General features: G+C 38.5%; 1 protein-coding gene across 6 annotated transcripts in view; it reads left to right on the forward strand.

Annotated features, from left to right (window-relative positions):
• The first annotated feature begins 1,727 nt into the window (after positions 1 to 1,727).
• The window catches only part of LOC139360988 (neuroligin-4, X-linked-like), a 262,215-nt gene continuing 241,561 nt past the window's right edge, over positions 1,728 to 22,381 (forward strand). For 2 of the 6 annotated variants that reach the window (XR_011618573.1, XM_071089483.1), the window contains exon 1: positions 1,728 to 2,091. The gene's annotated coding sequence lies outside the window, so the exon portion shown is untranslated. Of the gene's footprint in view, positions 2,092 to 2,648; positions 2,692 to 3,192; positions 3,374 to 3,439; positions 4,365 to 22,381 lie in introns of those variants that run through there. The other 4 variants (XM_071089488.1, XM_071089486.1, XM_071089484.1 and 1 more) reach the window with 4 other exon arrangements.

Here is a 22,381-nt window from a genome sequence, read left to right on the forward strand (position 1 = left end):
AGTAAGTCAATGAATTAATACACTCTTGGCAAAGTCCATGACTTTGTGGCCCGTTATAAATCATTGTGTTTAAGTTGAGGTTCTTGTTTAGTTTAGGACATAGATATCTATACATAGTCCATATATCTACATATATATGTCTACATCCACGTATATGACTGATTTGGGGGAAAAGCTATATCTATAAAAAATACTATTATGTTAATGGGTCTTCAATAGGTACACAATAATGGAAAAAAGTATATGTATATTTATAAATATCCAATAATGGGAATGCATACACATATATGTATGTATGGATATACATTTTTCTATTATTGGGTATAGATATCTATTAATAGATAAGGGTATATCTATGTACCAATCTTGTTGGCAAAGGGTGCTTTCATACATACTATCTCATGTAGTCCCCACAAGAGAAAGCAAGCCACAGGAAAGATAATAATGTCAGCTCAGCAGAGTCACAGAACATAACTGACTTTACAACTAGGCAAAGTTTATAAGGATAGAGTCTTAACATCAAACCAGGTCCCCGAATTCGTGTCCATCATTTTCCCCATTATTGCTCATGCTGTCCAAAATCCTTCGCATCATCACGGAAGGCTTCATGCTTAGGTTTACTGTCTAAAGCAGAAGCAATTAGGAAAATGTCCTATGTGTTGGGACATTATCTTTTTCCTTCCATAAATGAATTAATGAAGCATGAAATAATTTTAAGAGAAGCTAAGTTTTATTACCAGGCAGAGTAAAAGTAATCACTACGAAATATTGTGAAGATAAGCAGGTCCTGCACATTAACTCAGCTAATCAATACAACAATGTTACATGGAGATTATCTGCTCCATTTTACAGAAGCAGAAATGGAGGCAAACATTAAAATTCACACCTAAGGTCACAGGCAAGTTAAACCCAAGCAATGTGATTTTAGAATCCCTGTTCATTGTTACAACATTCTATGATGTCATCTGATCTTTGCATTGCCAATTTAAACCCATCTTTCTTCAATCCAACTTTAAATACCCGGAACTTTAAGTATTGTCAATTTCAAGCCAACATTCTCCAACCCAACTTTAAATACAAATCTTATACCCTCCTCCTCGTCCCCTGCAACTTGAAACTCCCTGGGAAAGATAACCTACTGGACTTGGGAAATGAGGAGTATTTAGAAACAAATGCCTCGTGCTGGGCACAGCTCCTATATTTTATCAAAATCATGGAAGTATAAGAATAGAAATAAACAAAAGCCTTCATTCTTCCCCTTTCAACCATGCCTAGGGCATAAGAAGCTCCTATACTTTACAGAGCTGCGTTCCAATTTTTGCTGTTCTTAAAACATTTTTTTTAAGTTATTACTTCCCAATTGACTCACAGTAACGCAGACACAGGGACTGCTGGAGATCGTGACCTTAAACAATTAAAGATGTTTGCACCTACTGCAGCATGTTTGGTGCGAAGGGTACCTAGAGAGTCCTAAAAAAGCCAAGAGAAAGAAGATTTGCCGTGAGCGTCTGGTGCGGTGGCACCGTGCGCCATGCCCACCTGCTCTATCTGCAGGGTAGCCGGAATCTCTCCGTTACAGATGGTTAGCACTGGGATTAGCTGCCCTTTGCTTGAGGTTGTAGCTGCGGACATGATTTCTGTAGCTATGGGACCGACTCCGGAGATCTATTGGCTGCTGGCTTTGTAAATTTCATTCAGTTTGGTCCAATGGCAGAAGGAGAGCGCCAGAGGCTGCCGGACCTCTCTCCCCCTAGCTCTTCTTTTCTTGCAGAGACATTATTCTCTCATCTCTATCTCTCAGGACAGAGCTCTTATTCAGCCACTAGCTCGGCCCTTCCTGCTTCAACTGTAATCCTTGTTCTGCCCAGGGACACACTACTGACAGCAGAAACAATGAATTTCCTCCAACCAGGCAATGTTGGTGGTTCTTGCATTCCTCTGGGTGAGCGAATCTAGTTGGAGGGTTCCAGAAGGGGAAGGCGCCTGGCTTTCAATACATTCTCCTGAATCATGCCTCGTTTCGGGTTCCCTAGACAAATCTGGATGTGTAAAAAGAACTCTTAACGGCGATGCAGGTCTTCCACAGCTAAGGTAGGTGCAGTGTTAAGATGTGTCTCTCGCATATTATTATTCTTATTTTTAAAAGCCGTTTAAACAATGCGACTAGCAGTGGCTCTCCAGCAAAGGAAGGAAAGCCTCACTGGGGATATTTGAGCTTCACTTTATCTGATATTTATTTTTTCCTTTTATGATGATGATTATTATTGGAAAATTTGGACAGGACTCTTTCCCATCTGTCTAGCTCCATTTCTTAGGTGTGGATGGGAATGTGGACATCCATGTGCGGCTTCTACATGCAATCTCTCCATAGGAACATTTGGATTTATTTTCACTTAAAAATAAAAATCCAGACCACCGTTGTTTGGAAGCATTTTTCTACAATCAGCTATTTGAACGGCTCTGGGGCCGTGTGAGATGTTTGAGGCCTTCCATACAAATTAACAGAAGATTGTGGCGGGGAAAGGAGGGGGAAAATACACACACGCACACAGACACAGACACAGACACAGACACAGACACACACACACACACACACACACACACACACACACACACACACACACACACACACAGAAAAGCAGCAAAGCGCCAGGACTGGAGATGGTGAAAGCAAGAAGACTTCTGCAAACTGTGAGCATGGAAGGCTTTTATTCTCTTTTCTCTCCACCCCAAAGCTCCGTCTTTAAGGAAACTACAACCGCCTGGGGTGCTTATTATGGGAAGCTGGGGTTTGGGGGGCAGGGGGGGGTGGCTGGTGCCATTAGCCAGAGAGAAAAAGGGAGAAACACCTTGATTGGGGTTGCATTAAGATTTTTTTTCCCCTCCTTCATCTCCTGGTCTAGAATAAGATAAGGCTCGGGGGATGCAAGAAATAATCCAAGTGATTGATTAGACCGGGCTTGGCTTGGGTAAGAAATAATGCAAGAAATAATCCAAGTGATTGATTAGACCGGGCTGGGTAACGATTGGGGCGCGCTGGAAACCCCGCGTGAAGATGAAATGACTGCAGCTCCGCGCTGCTCCTCCAAACCCGGAAGCGGGCTCCAAGCACCCCTTCCCGGTTTGTGGGGCTTAGGAGGCGGGTGGGAGGGGTGAGGTAAGCCGCACAAATGGGGCAGAGCTGGTGGTTTTGCTTCTTCGGAAGATTTTGAGTGTGGCCTGGACCTTTTGATACGGGTGCAGGGCGGTTTGCAGTTGCCACCCTGTGCACCATCTCTGAACTGCCCGCTGTTCCGGAGGAGCAGAAAAGTTGGAAGCCGAGAGGACAGGCTCCCGGAGCCCTGGTCTGGTTATCAGTGGATCCGGAGCCCTGGTAGGTGCTCACCTAGAACACCCTTTCTCCGAGTGGGGGTTGGGAGGAGTGTTAAGTCTGTCGGGCACTGGGTCTGCCATCACTAAGGCAGGGATGGAGGAGGGGTCTGAGGAATCTGTTCCAATAGGCGCACCACCCCCACAGCCCTAGAAATGGCAACCACCACCCGCTCCTTCCACCTATCCCATCCTATCTCAAGACTCTCTGCTGTCCCGGGCAGATTTCATCTGGTCTCTTCTCCAGCCCCTACCCACCTCCCAATTCCCGCGCAGCTCGGCTGCGTTCTCTCCCTCTCTCCTGGGCGGAACTGATGGCGAAGATCCGCCAACCGCGCAGTCGGAGGCAGGAGAGACTGTGGCGGGTGAGCTAGGGGCTGCTAGACAAAGCAGGGAGAGAGGGAACTTCATCCCAGTCCCCTCCCCACTGCCGCGGCTGGGGCAAGCCAACCCGCGCCTGCAACGTCTTGGCTTGATTTGCAGATGTGCGGGCCGGGATGGCGTGGGGAGATGGAGGTAGGTGCCACTGGGCTGCAGATGATTCGTGGGTTGGGGGCTTGCTGTGGGAGGAGAGGCTCAGGTCCCGGCCGGCGCCCTCCTCTCTGCGGTGACTCTCTCCGCCTATGGTTTTCCAGGAGGCGGGTCTACCACTGGACACTCATCCTTCAGTTGGTCTCCTGGACGCCCCGTCCTCCTCCTGCCCCCCAGCCTGACCTGGCTCTTTTGCCCCTGGGATAACCGGTAGGCTGGGGTCCCTCAGCTGGGGTCTCCTGGGTGGAGCTGGGAGCTTTGCGCCTCGGGTATCTGGGCCCTGTGACCCTCGCAAATCTGGGTCCAGGCGTCCATTCTGGAGCTTAGTCGCCGCCAAACACAGCGCCCTTTCTACCCGGAGCAGTGGGGGCGGAAGCGGGGGATGGGGGATCAGGCCAACCCTTGCTCCCCTTGAGGCCTGACCAGGACCACCCTAGGAACGGATGTCTCGCTCGGAAAACCAGGTGCGCCCGGAGGATGTCCTCCGCATCATACTCCTCCCCTTCCTCAGATGGCTTTCTCTTTTCTTTCCTTTTCTTTCATTCCCTCCCTGCTCCCTTCCCCCTCCCTCCTTTCCCCTTCCTCCCTCCCCCTTCCCCCCTCCTCTCTCTCTCTCTTTCTTTCTTTTTCTTTTCTTTCTTTTTTTTTTGTACCGAGGATTTCCTTTAATCTGGCTGCTTCCACACCTCTACCGCATGTGTGGGCCTCTTTTCACGTATGCACGGCTACTATCTTGGGATGGAGGGGAAGCCGGTGTAGTAGGCAGCGTGAAAGGGTACTAGGAGGTGGCGGCGGGGTTTTGGCCTGGGCGATGCGCCGGTGCTTGCAGCCCACTTGGACGCTGGGATCCCGCGTCACGAATTCAGCCCAGGGCTTGGGCGAGTCTGCCTGGAGCGAGGACGGAGGATCCCAATCTACCCTTTGGACCCAACTTAAGAAATTTGGGGTGGGGATTGGGTAGGGTTTTGAAATTAAAGGGTGATGTCTTTGAGAGCTGAATCCACGGGGTGGTAGTATGGCTTATTTTTATTTTTATTTTAAAATTATTTTTAATTATTTTTGATTTTTTATTTTATTTTATTTTATTTATTTTATTTTCTATTGTTCGTTTTCTTTTTGTGGGGAGTGGGGGCCTTTTTTTTTTTTTTTTTTTTTTTTTTTTTTTCTGTGTACTCCAATCTTGTGCTTTTTGAAGGCATCTGTGGCCCGTAGGGTTTACATACGCGTTGCATTATGTTTTCTTAAAAGGGGGGTGGTGTGCGTGAGCTTCCATTTCAGAATCAGTCGTTCCTGTGATGTGAGGGAGGCAAAAGCAAAAAAAGGAAAAAGCAAAATAAGAAGTTTAGGGAGACTTCTTTATTCCCACGAAGCGGAATTGCCGGTTTGTGTGGTCCTTCTGGGAGGACAACATAGAAGTGCTTGTTTCAGAAATCCTGGGTAGCTTTTTCCTTCTCCAACTAGAAATTAAATGGCCAGGGTGCAAACACCTACCTGACTTTCATGAAAACAAGGAGGCAGAAACTCCAAGAGACCTGCTTGGTTTCAGTGAACGCACTGAGCCTTTTTCTAGAGGATGACAGAGCTGGGAGAAATCAGATCGCAAAGAAGTCTGCAGTTTTGTGAGGGCAGATTTGGAGAGTGGAGAATTATTTCATACCTTTAGTTGGCAGTGGAGAAGATGTTAGCAGTAATCCATTAAATCCTCAGCATAGATTTTCCTGTGGAAATAAGCAAAATGTTAGGGGTTGGGAGGATGGCTATATAGGAATTTCATGGAGACCTCTGCAAGGATGTGTTTTCTCAGATTATAAATTCAGTGTTTTATTACTCAATGCAATGAATGCAGTCTACAGATACATGCATTCTATATTTCTCTCTGTGTGTGTGTATACATGTAATACATATACACACATATACATGGCCTTTTTAAAGAGTGTCTTTGACATGTAAAAACATAATCAAGGCTATTGTAGGAAATGGAAAATTTCCTCATCAGTTTTAAATCAGTGGATTAAAATGGGAGGCTTGATTTTGTGTGTGTGTGTGTGACACTGGAATGATAATTGCATTTTGATAATAATGCCTGTGCTTGGATACCATTTTAAAGGTGCTTTGATGTTTTCTTCTCCGGTGAAAGAATTTTTCTTTTCTTTGTGTTCTATTTAAATAAACTAATGCCTCATATACAGTAGGCCCTAAAACTAGTAACCTAGCTGATTTTTACCCAAACCTAAGAATATAACAGATACCTGATAAGGCACTGGTAGCTGCATAAGGTAGATAATGAAGTTATCTTGATGCTGTAAAATTTGCAAGGAGACTTGAAGGAATTTGAAAGCAATTCCTTTCAAATTACTGGAATGTAGACTAATGGTAAGCATATAGATTTTTTTTTTAATTTGTGAATTTGGCTTTTTCATTTTTGTGTGTGTAGTAATTTGTGGAAAGCTTATAGTCTCTCCATAAAGTTGGAAGTCTTGACACAGTCACACCAGAAAATTGTTTTCACAAGTGCAGGGGTCTCTTTAAAATCTCTATGGAATATTGTGCTTTTATTTCTGCACAACAAAAAAGGTTCTCACAAAAGTAAACCTTCAAGTATATGACAGAATGGCCTTTGTTTTACATTCTTTCATTTCAATTGGTACTCCACACTTCAAACATTTCATAAAACTTTGAATATTGTCAATAATTCAACTTGTTGAGTGAATATTGCATTCAAATGACATAGCAATATAAAAATATTTTAAGTCCTTTAGCGTCCTCCTTCTGAAGATAGGCTTTTGTGGTGAAAATATACATAAATTCCAAATATGGTTAGAGCCAGTCTTAGGATGTGAATGTCAACTTTAATAGACACAATTTTAGTTTATAAACCAGAATGTATTCTTTCTGTACTGCTTTCTGACTTTTAACAATACGTATTTTATTCTCAAAGGGGAAAAATATGTTTAGTTTAGCTCAAATCCATTGCCTTTTTTTTTTTTTGTCTGAGTACTGTACTTTTTCAGAGGAGACTTCACCTCCTACTTAATTATGTGAATGGATATTCAGACAGACTGTGCCTCTATTTTTTAAACCCCTGAGTTACCGCTTTTAAGTCAAAGTTACAGCTTCTGCCCAGTCATTTAGAGGAAGTGAGAATGGGAATTGAAGCCCAGGCAATTGAGGCAATTAGGTCATCTGCTGTGCCCTCTACTACCATTCAGTTAATGAATGTTTTCCAGTTTCATCATTTTTCTCTAAACAACTTACGTCTGGACTTTGAAAGTCTCCACTGTTCTTTATTAAGTGAATGGCAGTGTAGGAAGCCTCTTCTCATTTTTCTTGGGGCAGAGTAGCACAAATGAATGAGCAAGAAAGAAGGTGATACCTCCTAGCAGTTTGTTATTGTGACATTTATAGGCTTTGAAAAAATGTATAGATGAAAAGGCTTTCTCTCTGCAGGTGGTTACATTAAACAAAAAATAAGTAAGTAAAGAGCTCATAAAATCATTATAGGAGTGGAAGGTTGGTGGTGAAAAACAGTCCATCTACCTTGGGCTGAGATTTCAAACTTTAGACATTTCATGTTGAGTTCATGTGTCCCTGATGTATGCAAAACCCCTCCATATACCACATCTTCCTAAGGGCAGTGTGTTCTAAGTACCCAGAAATGGTACCCGAAGGAGAGCAGGCCTAACCCCAATAACATTTTAAAAACTCTCTATATATAGAGAGAGTATATATATATATATAATGTTATATATATATATAATGTGTATATATATATAACTATCTATAGAGTAAGATCTGTACCTTACTACATGTAATATGCATAGTAATATATACTATAATAAGGTCTGTGTTTATAAAGGAAAGAAGTTTAAATGACTTGCAGTTCAGTATGGCTGGAGAGGCCTCAAGAAACCTACAATTATGGAGGAAGGAGAAGCAAACACATCCTTCACAGGATGGCAGGAAGGAAATGAATGAGAACTCAGTGAAGGGGAGAGCCCCCTATAAAACCATCAGATCTTGTGAGAACTTACTATCATGAGAATAGCATTGGGGGAGCTGGCGCTATGATTCAATTATCTCCCACCAGGTCCCTCCCATGACAAATGTGGATTATGGGAGCCGCAATTCAAGATGAGGTTTGGGTGGGGGACACAGTCAAATCACATCATAAGGTTTTATTTATTTAAGACAGGAAAAGAGTAATCCTCCATAATTTAGAAACAAGATGAAGTACAATGAACATATATAGTCTCATTAGTTGAAGAATACATTTCAAAGAGAGAAATGTTCACTTCATTATAGTGCTAATGAAGTGATCTAGGCTTTCACTGTTCTCTGGAAATGTGGAGAAGTGACTCAGGATTTTGTTTGGGTTGTTTTATTTAAAATGTGTATTATACAAAGAAATCATGGTTTGTCAAAGTATCAGAATGCTATTTTTGGCTTGCAGTGGGACTTTCTTAGATCCACCTGTTAATATCACTTATCATTTTAGTTTTAAGAGTCCAGTACCTGATTGGATGACTGAGGTTACTAAAAGTGTTATTGGTACTGATAAAAGGGCTATGGTGAATTGCAGTTTGTTTCTGCAGAGTGTGGAAAAGGCCTCCTTGGTTCTGTGATGATGGCTGTGGTGAAGTTGCATGTGGTGCCACTTTCTGTGTTTAGTATTTCAATACCACCAATATGTGGCTCTGCAGTATGGTACGGGCAAGTCCAAGAACTCAGTGAGGCATGTCATATGATTCCAATGGTCAGTTAGAGCTGTTCAACATAGAACTGTGGTCTCAGAAGCATGGGAGATGGGGGGTAGAAGAAAACTCATTGTAACTGAGTGCCTTTAACTTGTTCCAACCCTCACTACTCTCTGTGACTATAACTCTGTGAATGGGTTAGGTGGGGAAACTCAAAAAAGTAAATGCATGTTTTCACAAACGAATTATGTCATTGTTAACTGTTTTCCTAAGTGAGACAATATGCCCTCATGCCCTGAAGCTACATGGTAAGAATGGCTGTGTGTATGAGTGGGTGTATACATATACATGTGTGCAAATATATATACACACACATATATATGTGCTTACATATCTATCTATCTATCTATCTAGCTAGCTAGCTAGCTATCTGAAGGGAAAATATGATTTTCCATTAGTTATTTATTTTCCTTTTCTTATCCCCATCATTCACCAAACCTATGTTATATTAAACAGTCCATAACACCTGGCCTGGACAATAGAGTGACACCACAACTCCACAAAGAAACAAAAGTTAAAAACAAATTAGCTGGCATGATGGCAAGTACCTGTAGTTTCAACTGAGGTGGGAGGATCACTTGAGCATATGAGTTCATGGCTGCAGAGAGCCATGATTACACCACTGTACTCCAGCCTGAGAGACACAGCAAGACCCTATCTCTAAAAATATATATATAAATAAAACATAAAAAAATAAAAATAGAAAATGTACAATGAAAGATGTAAAGTTACCTATGATGGGCCTAGGCGTAGCCTTCATTAAGGAGTGAATACATTCATTAAAGTGAGACGTAAGGAGTAGAAAGTATGTGTTTAGGGAAAGGTGCACATTTTTTCTAGGTCTCCTGGGAGCATTTTTTTCTAATTTGAGTTCTGATTCCCAAAAAGGTACTATCGCCTATGCTTGTGGTGAAACTGTCTATATGTGTGACAAAATGGACTCTGTCTTGTCCATCAATATGTGCAATATTGTATTTTTTTTGTGGAAAAATTGACAACTTTTACAGTGATCAAACTGCGCACCCTTTACTAAGCCTTAACTCAACCCTTTCATCTGACTTTGTAAAAGATTCTCACCTTTATTTCTCTCGGTGCCCAAAGGCTTGGCTGAGACTGTTCCCGTTGAAACCTTATGGAAATGTTGGTAGAGCATTGTAACAGCCCAGCTTCAGAAACCCCGCATAGATTTTCAATAAATATGAGGGAATTTGAAGTCACAAATGTTGAGAACCTCATTATAGTCTCTTTATGATCTTGGGTCCCTTTCTTCCTGCAGACTTCCTTTGAACTCAAATTTAATGTGCAGCACTTATTCACACTGTACCTACTGAAAAGCATTGACAATCCCAAGCAATAACAGGCACAGAAGTGAGTGAATGCTAGAAGGTTTCTCATTTAGGTTGTTCACTCACCACTATGCACCGGTTTTTTAGAAATCTACTAACACATGATGAGACTGTAGGCAGACTTATGTTTCCGAAGCATCAGTATACAGGTGTGCAGAAAGAAATGGGCTAGGTCATTTACAGCTACCAGTATAACTAAGATGGACAAAATAGTTTTATTTGCAAATTATATCTACAGAGGCTTCATCATCTATATCTAGCTCCCTAACTCTCTCCCCCTATACATATATATATATATAATAGGATGCATATAAACATACACAGATCATACATTATTCATTTCAATTTCTACTTATAATATGTAATTTATATACAATTACATTTATGTACATTTATACAATGGTATTTGTATACAACTTATATACTTGAATAAAACCATCATCTTCAATAGCTGTTTAATATGTTTATTTCTAGATAGTTGTATTTATGTACATTTATATAATTGTAGTCATATACAGTTTATATTACTGATGAAACCTTTATCACTTACAAACTTATTTTAAAAAAATACAATTTATCTCTACATACAATGTATTATATAAATATAAATTATATATTAATATATAGCATATTTAATAAGTTATAAAATATAATACAAATGTGTTTTGTATACTTATAATTTATTATATATTGAGTATAATTCATGTAAATATAATTTATTATATATTATATAATAAATAGTTTATATATTTTTATGCATATATACCTATTATATATAAGATATAGTAAAATCCATCAAAGTCTATAATAAAATATGTGTATATTTATGTTCTGTATATATATTGTTCTTGCTCTTTATGTATTAAAATACATGCAAACTTTATATATGTGTGCAAACTATATACATAGTTTGCAAACTATATATGCAGTATATTGCAAACTATATATATAGACATACATTTTCCAAAAGAAACTCTGTTATAGGTGGTGAGTGAACTTCCAGGCTGATTCACAGGAGCTATGGTTACTACGGTTGGTGGTCCATGGAAACTACAACTTTACTTTCAAGTGGAGCAAAAGAGCTATACATGACTGCAATATGATGGCCAGCACATCATGACACTGTGAAACCAGAGGACTCGACCTTTAGTGTGTGTTGTGAACCAGTCAGGAAATTCATTTTAGTGGGAGTATGTGTCAAGCCATCTGTCCTCCCACTGAGATGGATGAGCAACAATCGCTTATAGATCATAGGACTCAGAAACTATCTAAGGTTGTGTGGAAGTCATGGCAAATTGTCAATGTCCTCAGTGTGCTCGGGGTGGGAGGTGGTGATGGCACTGGATCTATGCTTAGCTTTTGTGCCTCTGTGGGACAGATTATGTTGGCAAAATCACTTCTGTGGTCTTTCTCAAGATGAAAAATCAATATGGAAGGCTTAGGGGTTTAGTGCTTTAGTGATGGCAAGAAAGCAATTCAGTGACTAAGATCAATTTATCCTTTTGTGCAAAATAGCTTTTTAACCAGCAGGAGCTAGCTCTTAATGTAGAGTTACCTAGTATGTTCTTTCATTTGTCACTTTTATTGAGCATCTACTATATGCCAGATATAGGCCAGAAAGCAAATTCAGTGCTGCTAATAGAAAGGTAAAATAGGCTTTTCCTTGTACTCTCAAAAAATCCTGCCTATGTGGGGACGTTCGTAAGAACGTTGTTAAGATTTTTAGTTCATGTATGGATGACTTTCTCTCATTTTTCTGGTGTACATTATATTTTTTATTTCATGCTCATCCCTCTCTCTTTCCCTTCCTTCTTCACTTCCCTTCTTTCCTTACTTCCCTCCTTCCTTCCTTTTCTCTATTTTCCTTCTTTGTTTCCCTCCCTCCCTCCCTCCCGCTCTTCTTTCCTTGTTTCCATCCTTTCTTTCTTCTTCTCTCTTTCCTTTATGCTATTTGGATGAGTGATAAAATCTCAGGGGTCCTTAAAATATTAAAGGGAAAATGAAGATAATTCTATTAAAAACAGATCAAATAGGAAAGAGTAGTGAAAAGAAAGTATCCTGGAATGACAAATAAGCATGTCCTTTACAATTTAATAGAATTTTTCATATGCCATATTTTTATAGCTGATTATATTTTAAAACTTTGTCAAACCCTATGTTTATAAAACCTTAGTTTTCATTTGACTAAATTATATTGATGAATGCACACATAAAACAGATTACCTTGATTCAAAAACATTCAAACGTCAGTGATCCCCCCCCTTTTTTTTAACATATGGTAGTGGAAACAGCTTCATTAATTTATGGCGATTTCCTACATACTTTTTAAAATCCATAAGCAACAGTAAGATATTTCAGCATTTTTAAGGCACGAACAGTACCTTGAATTCTAATATATTTTAGTCTAAAATATCTGGTAACATAACAAGTAATTGCTTCAAACTCTACTACCCCTCATATAATTTGCTTTTTGAACAATTTAATGTCTTTTAGAGTCATGAGAGAAGCTTTAAAATAGACAACATCACTCATATTATTGAGCTAGGATTGCTTAAAGATGGAGCATAGATTACATTGTCTCAGAGGCAAACATTTTATGAATATTCTTTTTTTTTTGACTTTATATTTTTGGATACATGTGCAGAATGTGCAGGTCTGTGACAGAGGTATACATGTGCCATGGTGGTTTCTGCAGGTATTAACCTGTCATCTAGGTTTTAAGCCACACACGCATTATGTATTTGTCCTAGAGCTTTTCCTTCCACTTTCTCCCACCCAGCAACAGGCCTGGTGTGTGATATTCCCCTCCCTGTGTCCATGTGTTCCCATTGTTTAAATTGGACTTATGAGTGAGAACACATGGTTTTGGTTTTCTGTTTCTGCACATTTCCTCTATCTGTCTATCATTGATGGTCATTTGGTTTGGTTCCAGGTCTTTGCTATTGTAAATAGTGCTGCAGTAACCATACATGTATATGTGTCTTTATAGTAGAATGACTTATAATCCTTTGGGTATATACACAGTAATTGGATGGCTGAGTCAAATGGTATTTCTGGTTCTAGATCCCTGAGGAATCTCCACACTGTCTTCTGCAATGGCTGAACTGATTCGTAGCCAATAAACATATGAAAAAAAGCTCATCATCACTGGTCATTAGAGAAATGCAAATCATTCTTTAAAAAGTGTAAGAATTCCCAAATCAGGTATTCTATCTTGAAGAGCCTCCCCAGTCCAATATTTCTGGAAAATCTCATGTATCTTTTGCTTCTCTTGAATTTTACCCTGAAGACAGACACATTATGGCCTTAAAGTCTCCTGCACTAATGGACTTAGCAGATGTGACAAATGATATAACGTTTGTTCTTTGTAATGAGTTTTAATCAAATTAACCACCTAACAGTATTGAGAATACTGCTGTTGACACAGAGCAGAAAGAAGTGCTAACAGGGTATGAAGTATCTTCAAATTACCAAAATAATTTGGAGAAATGAACTTGTTGATTTTTTTCTTTATTTTACTTACGTATTCCAAACTTCTTGAGTGCCAAGAGGTGGGGTACAAAGACAATGAAATTGTTTATCTTTCCTATATTAACCATAGGCTAATATTATTTTGTACTTCTGGTCTTACGTTTGAGAACAAATAAGTTTTATCTTAATATTTTATTTCGTGTGTGTGTGTGTGTGTGTTTAATCTATCATGTCCTGTGTCAAAAGTTAAGAAAAACAATAGCTTAATTCAGTCTTCATATATTACTCTTAAAGAGTTAAGGGCAAATTCATCAAAGCTACATGGCCCAAATATTAGGAGTTAGGTTCATGTTCAAATTCTCAGAGGGTGATTGTGTAGTTCGATTTTAACTTCTTCCACAGACAGACTACTATAGTTGATGAGCAAGGAGATGAAAATATTTGATAAACATCATGGAGTTGATATGATTCTTGAGGGAGGGGAGAAGGCTGCCTGTCTTAAGTAATGCTTTTGAGGGTAGGTTTGTCCTAGCCTTGAGGTAGCAGGCTTGCTCTGTTGACTGAAGAAGCCTTAATATGCATGTCCGTATTGCAAATTTATCCACATGCCAAGTGTATGCTGTGGGAAGAAATGAATACTGTAGATCACATTACAGAGAATTATGTGGAACAGATAGACTTAGTGCATCAGAACCAATGAGATGTAGACAAGTGATTTCGAAAATAATAACAGCAACAAAAACAAATATAAATAAACCACAATCAAAACCCTTACATTCGGGTTTCTAGTTGCCTGTTACCACAGAGGGTTCTGGTAACAAGCGAAAGTGTAACCCAGTAGGAAGGTCAAGACAAGGCTCTTCATGCTGTATAAAGCAGTAGCAAACAGTAATGATGACCCAGAGAGAAAGGGTAGCAAGTTACATGGAAGTTAAATATCAGGGAGAAAGTGTAACAGTTAAATAGAAGTTAAATACCAGTTACCTGTGCAGAGACTGAAAAGATAAAGCAGACACAGGAATAGTAGTAGTAGAAAGAGGGGAAAACCTGAATTTGTTGCAGCTTGAAACTAACCGGCCCACCCTAGTGAGGGCATTGATATGGGAAAAACACTACCTCAGAAAAAAATCTGACAACCTAGGTAGAGATCAAATGATACCATATTCTGAGAATGGAATAATAATTCACACACGGCTTCACACAAAATTTGTGTGACAATGGTTATTTACTCTGATTCAGTCTGCCATGAAAATTTTACCAGTAAAATAACTTTCCAGGATTTATTTGATATCCCAGTTGATAAGCCTACCTTAAATGAATAACCAGAATATGACAATTAAAAATTGAGGTAAAATTACACAAATAGTTATGTGTCCAGATATTTCACAATCAAATGTATTTGGTCATTTGATCTAGTCAGATCACAATAATAAAAAATTCTTTCTTTATTTTATCTTGATATTATATATACATCTTGATATTATATATACATTTAATTTATCTTATTTATATAATTTATTATATATACATTTAATTTATCTTGATATTATATATACATATGTAAATTATAACCATATATTTGCATATGTAAGTTACACAGCAATTTACACATAGGTACATACATAGCTCACTTTTTGTTGGGGAACACATTTTCCTGAAAGTTTTTTAAAGTATAGTTATTCTACCTGTAATGCCATAACAATATTGGTAAAAAGTTCAAATGTGGCTAGGTGGGGTGCCTCATTCCTGTAAAAATATAAATAAATAAATAAATAAAAATAAGCCAGGTGTGGGTGGTACCTGTCTGTAGTCCCTGCTCCTCAGGAGGCTGAGGTATAAGGAGCACTTGAGGAGTTTGTTGGGAGTTTGAGGCTGCAGTGAGCTATTACCTCCCTACTGCATTGCAGCCTGGGCAACAGACTGACACCCTGTCTCTTAAAAAGAATTCAAATGCATAATTTATGTGGACAGAATGTGGTGTCATTCTGTTTCTGAATTATTCCAGGGTATGCATTTACCTTTTCTCTCTTGACTTTAAATATATCTTATGCAAAAACAAACAAAAACTAAATAGAGAAGGAGTTTGCAAAACTATATTTAAAGGTAAACCATACTCCCTCACCCCTGACTCCACAAAGCTACTGTTTTATGTAGAGAAACCACAGATGGTGCAGCCCCCAAATCTGGAGCATTGTCAGGTACCTTGGGGTATTTTGGAGTGAAAGGCTGAGTCTCAAAGGCATTTGGTCACATTTGGGTAGGCATCCTGATTGGCTAGTGAAGAAACAGCTGTCCATGCAGTGGTCAGTTTCAGTCTTTAATCGAAGGGAATTTATCCAGCAGTGTGTGTTTCTGAAGATGCTTATAGCAAGTTATGTTCAGTGAAGCCAGCTGCATCATGATTTATCTGTTACTCAGTCTCTGCTGCATAATAAAAAAAAGTCTGTTTTGAAAATGAAATCATGCACTTCTCTTTATTTTGTCCATTTGATTTTCTTCTAATTTGGTAAGCTTGTCATGAATTAGCATAAGCAGATATGTTAAAAATTGATCCATCCAGGACATCCTTGCTAGTCCTGACTCACCACAGCAGGTCAGAATGGAAGAGAGGTGCTTCTGTTTCCTCCTACCTTCCTTCCCCATCCCAGCTCACATCTGAAATCCTTGCAACACCTATCTGAGGAAAAAAAAAATGCTCTGTTCAAATTAAAAAGAATGGCCCAGTACGATCGTTCGTGTCCATAATCTTAGCACTTTGAGAAGTCAAGGCAGGTGGATCACTTGAGGTCAGGTATTCAGGCAGTGATGCTCTCTCTCTACTAAAAATACACAAATTAGCCAGGTGTGATGGCATGTGCCTGTAGTCCCATCTACTTGGGAGGTTGAGGCAAGAGAATTGCTTGAACCTGGGAGGTGGAGGATAATGTGGGCTGATATCATGCCACTGGACTGCAGCCTAAGTGACAGAGCAAGTCTCTATCTCAGAAAAGAAAAAAAAAAAAAAAGAAAAGTGTTCAAGTATATACTTTCCACATCATTCAGCTATTTCACACTTCACTGGGATTGTGAAGTAAAATGGAGTGCTATTGTTACCTTGTTATCCACTTTCAATTTGGAAAGGTAAAAATGTCCTTCAGTGGCTATTAAACTTCCTGCTTTGAATTTTAGCGTACAGTTTGTTGGAATATTCCTGATGATATTGGAAAATAGAATCACAGATTGTTAGGACATGAATGTACTTGAGCAATCATTTGTATTCCCTCATGTACACAAGGAAATTGAGTCACAGAAAGTTTCAGTGATTTATCCCCATACTTTTAAATACTGAAATATTCCTGATATGAAATGAAATAACTCCAATTTTTAACATATTCACTTACGCCAATTCATGACAAGCTTACCAAATTAGAAGAAACATCAAATGGGCAAAATAAAGCCAAGTGCATGATTTCATTTTCAAAACAGATTTTTTTTTTTTTTTAATGTAGCAGAGACTGAATAACAAATCATTTTGATGAAAGGAACCAGGAGAGAAAGTAGGAAAAGACATGTCCCAGGTTAAAAGCTGCACTTGGTGGTAACTCATTTTGTTTTGTGAGTTATGATGAATGCATCTTAGCTGTTTCTAACCCCACTCCCATTCTCTATTTTTTTTTTGGAAGTTAGAACACAGAATTTCCCCCCTTTTTTTTATTTTTGAAGTGTTAATTAATTGCATTTGTTTAATGCATCTTGCTGTGTCTCAGGTATTGTTACGAAGGGATAAGACTTTTTTTTTCAGGTATGATTCCTTTGTTTCCTTACAGGGCTTTGTCAGTGATGTGATGGGAACTTTACTTTCTTTATTTTTTCTTTTGAAGAGATCTTCTCACCAGGTTGCACAGGTTGGTATCAAACTCCTGGGCTCAAGGGATCCTTCTGACTGACCTCTCGAAACATTGGGATTACAGGTGTGAGCCACTGCACTTGGTTCTATCTTTCTGCAAAAAAACTAGCAATTCAAATTCTCCCTCCATCTGTGTCTAGACCAGGGAGATATAATCAAGAGAAAAGAGACATCTGCCTTCATTAGATTAAGAGTCAAAAGGGCCTACAGGTAAAAAAGCTCCAGGACTCTCTTGGGTGAGCCTGTGCATTGAAATCTTCAGCTTGATAGAGACACAGAAGGCAAAATAGGAAGTTGGATTTGCCCTATTTTCTTAGCTTCCTCTAGTCTGTGACAATTTCTTGGTCTTTCCTTGTTTTTCATGACTTTAATAGTTTTGTGGTATTAATATTATGGAGAATGTCCACCAACTAGGGTCTGTCTGATGTTTTAGACAGGGATATGTGTTTTGGGGAGGATATCTGCAGAGATGAATCAATCATTTATATCAGTATGGGCACATGGATATTTTGGACACGCTTTAGGCTTTAATTCAATACTACATTACTGTGACTTACTCTACTTTATATTTTTGTGGCCATGATGAGACACTAAAAAGTCTATTCACTTGAATAGCAAGTAAATGAGAGGACTCAATGGTAAATGACTCTTAAACAAAACCTCAACCCTGCTGTTTATGGATGCTCAGTTGCAAAAACACCTTCTTCCATCAGGAAACCTCAGTGGACAGGCAAACATTACAGTGTCCTTGAATATGTTGCATTGCTTTAATCTATGACCTTCCTATGCAGTAAGTAAAAACACCTATACCACAACTTAAGAACACGGCAGAGGTCATTACTCCACAACTCATCGTAGTGTCTTTTGATAAAGAGGTATAAAGTTGAAGGAACATGTTACAAACCAGAAGGCTTCCAGGGGACCCCATTGATCAGGCTAGATGCTGCAGTCCCTGTATAAATGGCTATGTGCATCATTTCACAACCATCAATATTTCAAAAGGTGATATCATCCTCCTAACGTTATGATATGTTTTAACATAAAATTTTAGTATGTATATAGGCAGTTATTGTTTAAGGATTGCTTAAGAAGCACTATTTTTAAAACAATTTCATGTAACTGGATTTATTCTCTGAATAAAGAATATAAGCAAATCGTAACCATTCAAGGAGACTTTTTAAGGCAGGATGGTTTTTTCTTATGGTTAAGGAATGAGGAGTAGTATAGGAAAGAAATATAGAAACTTTGAAAAATATGTAAAATTGGATCATCATGCCATAGACAAGTACTTAATAGTAAATAACTTGTATAACATGTTCCTGTGATTTTCTGAATATTTTAAACACAGACAATAGTTCTCTATCTACATCTATGTGTTTATCTGCATTTATATCTGTGAATGTATATACATGTATATTTGCATGTATGTAACATCTTTGCCTATATGGTATCTGTACCAGTATTAGAGTCTACAGCTAGAGCATATCAGTAACTGTATCTATATCCTATTGTACCTTTTCTTATCTATATCTTAATCATATATATTTTTGTATCTGTATGTGTACAAATTACTGATATTCATATTACATATCTATGTCTAGATCAATCTATATTTCTATACCATTTGGAACTTACATTTCATACAATATTATAACATAAGCCATTTCAGGATTATTAAAAATCTTTATAAGCATTTTTTTCATGATTAAGTTTCTCAAAAGATTATACTTTAACATATGAAGTTCTTTGTATATTTTTTGACTTTTAGGTTATTTTAATGCTTTTGCTCCTCTAATCCTCTAAGGTATTTTCTTTTTTTTTTTTTTTTTTTTTTTTTTTTTTTTTGCTTCACACTCCTCTCTCCTGTAACTTATTTTCAAACTCTTCCTTGTAAATTGTGCATTCCTCACCCTGGTGGCATTATTTATTTTCTTTTGTTTGCTTGAAAAAACACTCTGCATTGGTCGGAACACATTTTCCCTCTTGTATCCTTTCTGTAAACATTTATATTGACTTGAAATCTTATGGAATACTTTACCACAGAAAATTTCTGGTGTATGCAGCCTCAGCTGGTGATACCCAGGGAAACAGGGTTTGGGATGGACCTGCAGCAATCTCCAGAAGAACTGGTGCAGAGGGGACTGTTAGAAGGAGAACTAACAAACAGAAAGGAATAGCACATCCACTTGGAGGCCCCATCCGAAGGTCACAAGATCAAAAAAACAAAGGTAGATAAATCCATGAAGATGGAGAGAAACCACTGTAAAAAGGCTGAAAATTCCAAAAACCAGATTGCCTCTTCTTCTCCAAAGAATCACAACTCCTCACAAGCAAGGGAACAAAACTGGATGGAGAATGAGTTTGACGAATTGACAGAAGTAGGCTTCAGAAGTAATAACAAATTCCTCTGAGCTAAAGAAGCGTGTTCTAACCCAATGCCAGAAAGCTAAGAACCTTGAAAAAAGGTTAGATCAATTTCTAACTAGAATAACCAGATTAGAGAAGAACATAAATGACCTGATGGAGCTGAAAAACACAGCATGAGAACTTCATGAATCATACACAAATAACAATAGCTGAATCGATCAAGTGGCAGAAAGTATATTAGAGATTGAAGATCAATTCAATGAAATAAAGTGAGAAGACAAGATTAGAGAAAAAAGAATGAAAAGGAATGAACAAAGCCTCCAAGAAATATGGGACTTTGTGAAAAGACCAAATTTAAGTTTGGTGTACCTGAAAGTGATGGGGAGAATGGAACCAAGTTGAAAAACACTCTTTGGGATGTTATCAAGGAGCACTTCCCCAACCTAGCAAGGCCAGCCAACATTCAAATTCAGGACATACACATAACATCACAAAGATACTTCTCAGGTAGGGCAACTCCAAGACACATAATGATCAGATTCACCAAGGTTGAAATGAAGGAAAAAAATGTTAAGGGCCGCTAGAATGAAGGGTCATGTTACCCCCAAAGGGAAGCCTATGAGACTAATAGCAGAACTCTCTGCAGAAACCCTACAAGCCAGAAGAGAATGGGAGCCAATATTCGACATTCTTAAAGAAAAGAATTTTCAACCCAGAATTTCATATCCAGCCAAACTAAGTTTCATAAGTGAAGGAGAAACAAAATCCTTTACAGACAAACAAATGCTGAGCGATTTTGTAAACTCCAGGCCTTCCTTACAGGAGCTCCTGAAGGAAGCACTAAACTTGGAAAGGAACAAGCAGTACTAGTCACTGCAAAAACATACCAAATTGTAAAGAACATAAACACTATGAAGAAACTGCATCAACTAATGTGCAAAATAACCAGCTAGCATCATAATAAGGGGATCAAATTCATACATAATAATATTAACCTTAAATGTAAGTGGACTAAAGGCTCCAGTCAAAAGGCACAGACTAGCAAAGAGGATAAAGTGTCAACACCCATTGCTGTGCTCTATTCAGGGGACCCATCTCATGTGCAAAGACACACATAGGCTCAAAAGAAAGGGATGGAGGAATATTTATCAAGCAAATGGAAAGCAAAAAAAAAAAAAAAAAAAAAAAAAAAGCAGGAGTTGCAATCCTAGTCTCTGATAAAACTGACTTTAAATCAACAAAGATCTAGAGACAAGGGCATTACACAATGTAAAAGGAACAACGCAAGAAGAAGAGCTATACTTAGGATAGTATCCTAAGTATATATGCACCCAGTACAGGAGCACCCAGATTCATAAAACAATTTCGTAGAGACCTACAATGAGACTTAGAATCCCACACAGTAATGGTGGGAGACTTTAACATCCCATTGTCAATGTTAGACAGAACAATGAGACAGAAAATTAGCAAGGATATTCAGGACTTGAACTCCGCTCTGGATCAAGTGGGCCTAATAGACATGTACAGAACTCTACACCCCAAATCAACAGAATATACATTCCTGTCAGCACTTCATCTCAATTATTCTAAAACTGACCACATAATTGGAACTAAAACACTCCAAATGCAAATGAATGGAAGTCATAACAAACAGTCTCTCAGACCACAGTGCAATCAAATTAGAACTCTGGATTATAAATCATTCTACTATAAAGACACATGCACACATCTATTTATTACAGCACTATTCACAATAGCGAAGACTTGGAATCAACCCAAATGCCCATCAATGATAGACTGGATAAAGAAAATGTGGCACATATACACCATGGAATACTATGCAGCCATAAAAAGGATGAGGTCATGTCCTTTGTAGGCACATAGATGAAGCTGGAAGCTATTAAGTTCTTAGCAAACTAACAAAGGAACAGAAAACCAAACACCACATGTTCCCACTCATCATTGGGAGTTGAACTATGAGAACACATGGTCACAGGGTGGGGAACATCACAGACCGGGGCCTGTGGTGGGGAAGGAGGGCAAGGGGTGGGTTACTATTAAGAGAAATATATAATCTAGATGATGGACTAATGGGTCCAGCAAACCACAATATCATGTCTATACCTGTGTAACAAGCCTGCACGTTCTACACATGTACCCCAGAATATAGAGTATATATAAAAATTTCAGTACATTGCTCTAAAATATAGGAACCATTTTATTTTATTTAGCTGCAGAATATTTTCTATGCCTAAAATTGTCAACAATAATTCCTCTATATCATCCACTATCCAATTATAAATGTCAAAATGATATTTTCACAATTTACTAACTCACACAAGGTCTATGCACTGCAATCAGTTACTTTGTCTTTTACATTTCTTTTAACTGATAGAGATTTCGTATCCCTTCATGGACATTCTTGTTGAAAAAACTGCTCTTTTTACTCTACATGAAAGTGGGTTTTAGAATTGAAAAATGTAGTTGTCAAGTTATTTTAGAAGGAAAGTGAGTATTTTCCATAATGCACAGTCTTAGGTTACTAACTCCTTAGGAGCAAATGCTGTGTGACTTGGTAGTGATCTACCAGGAAGGAAGGCTGCTGGGTAAATTTGGCCAGCTTGTGTGACAGCTCTCTGGACTCAGTATATCTCAGT

The sequence above is a fragment of the Macaca nemestrina genome, chromosome Y, assembly GCF_043159975.1.
Source record: "Macaca nemestrina isolate mMacNem1 chromosome Y, mMacNem.hap1, whole genome shotgun sequence".
NCBI lineage: Eukaryota > Metazoa > Chordata > Mammalia > Primates > Cercopithecidae > Macaca > Macaca nemestrina.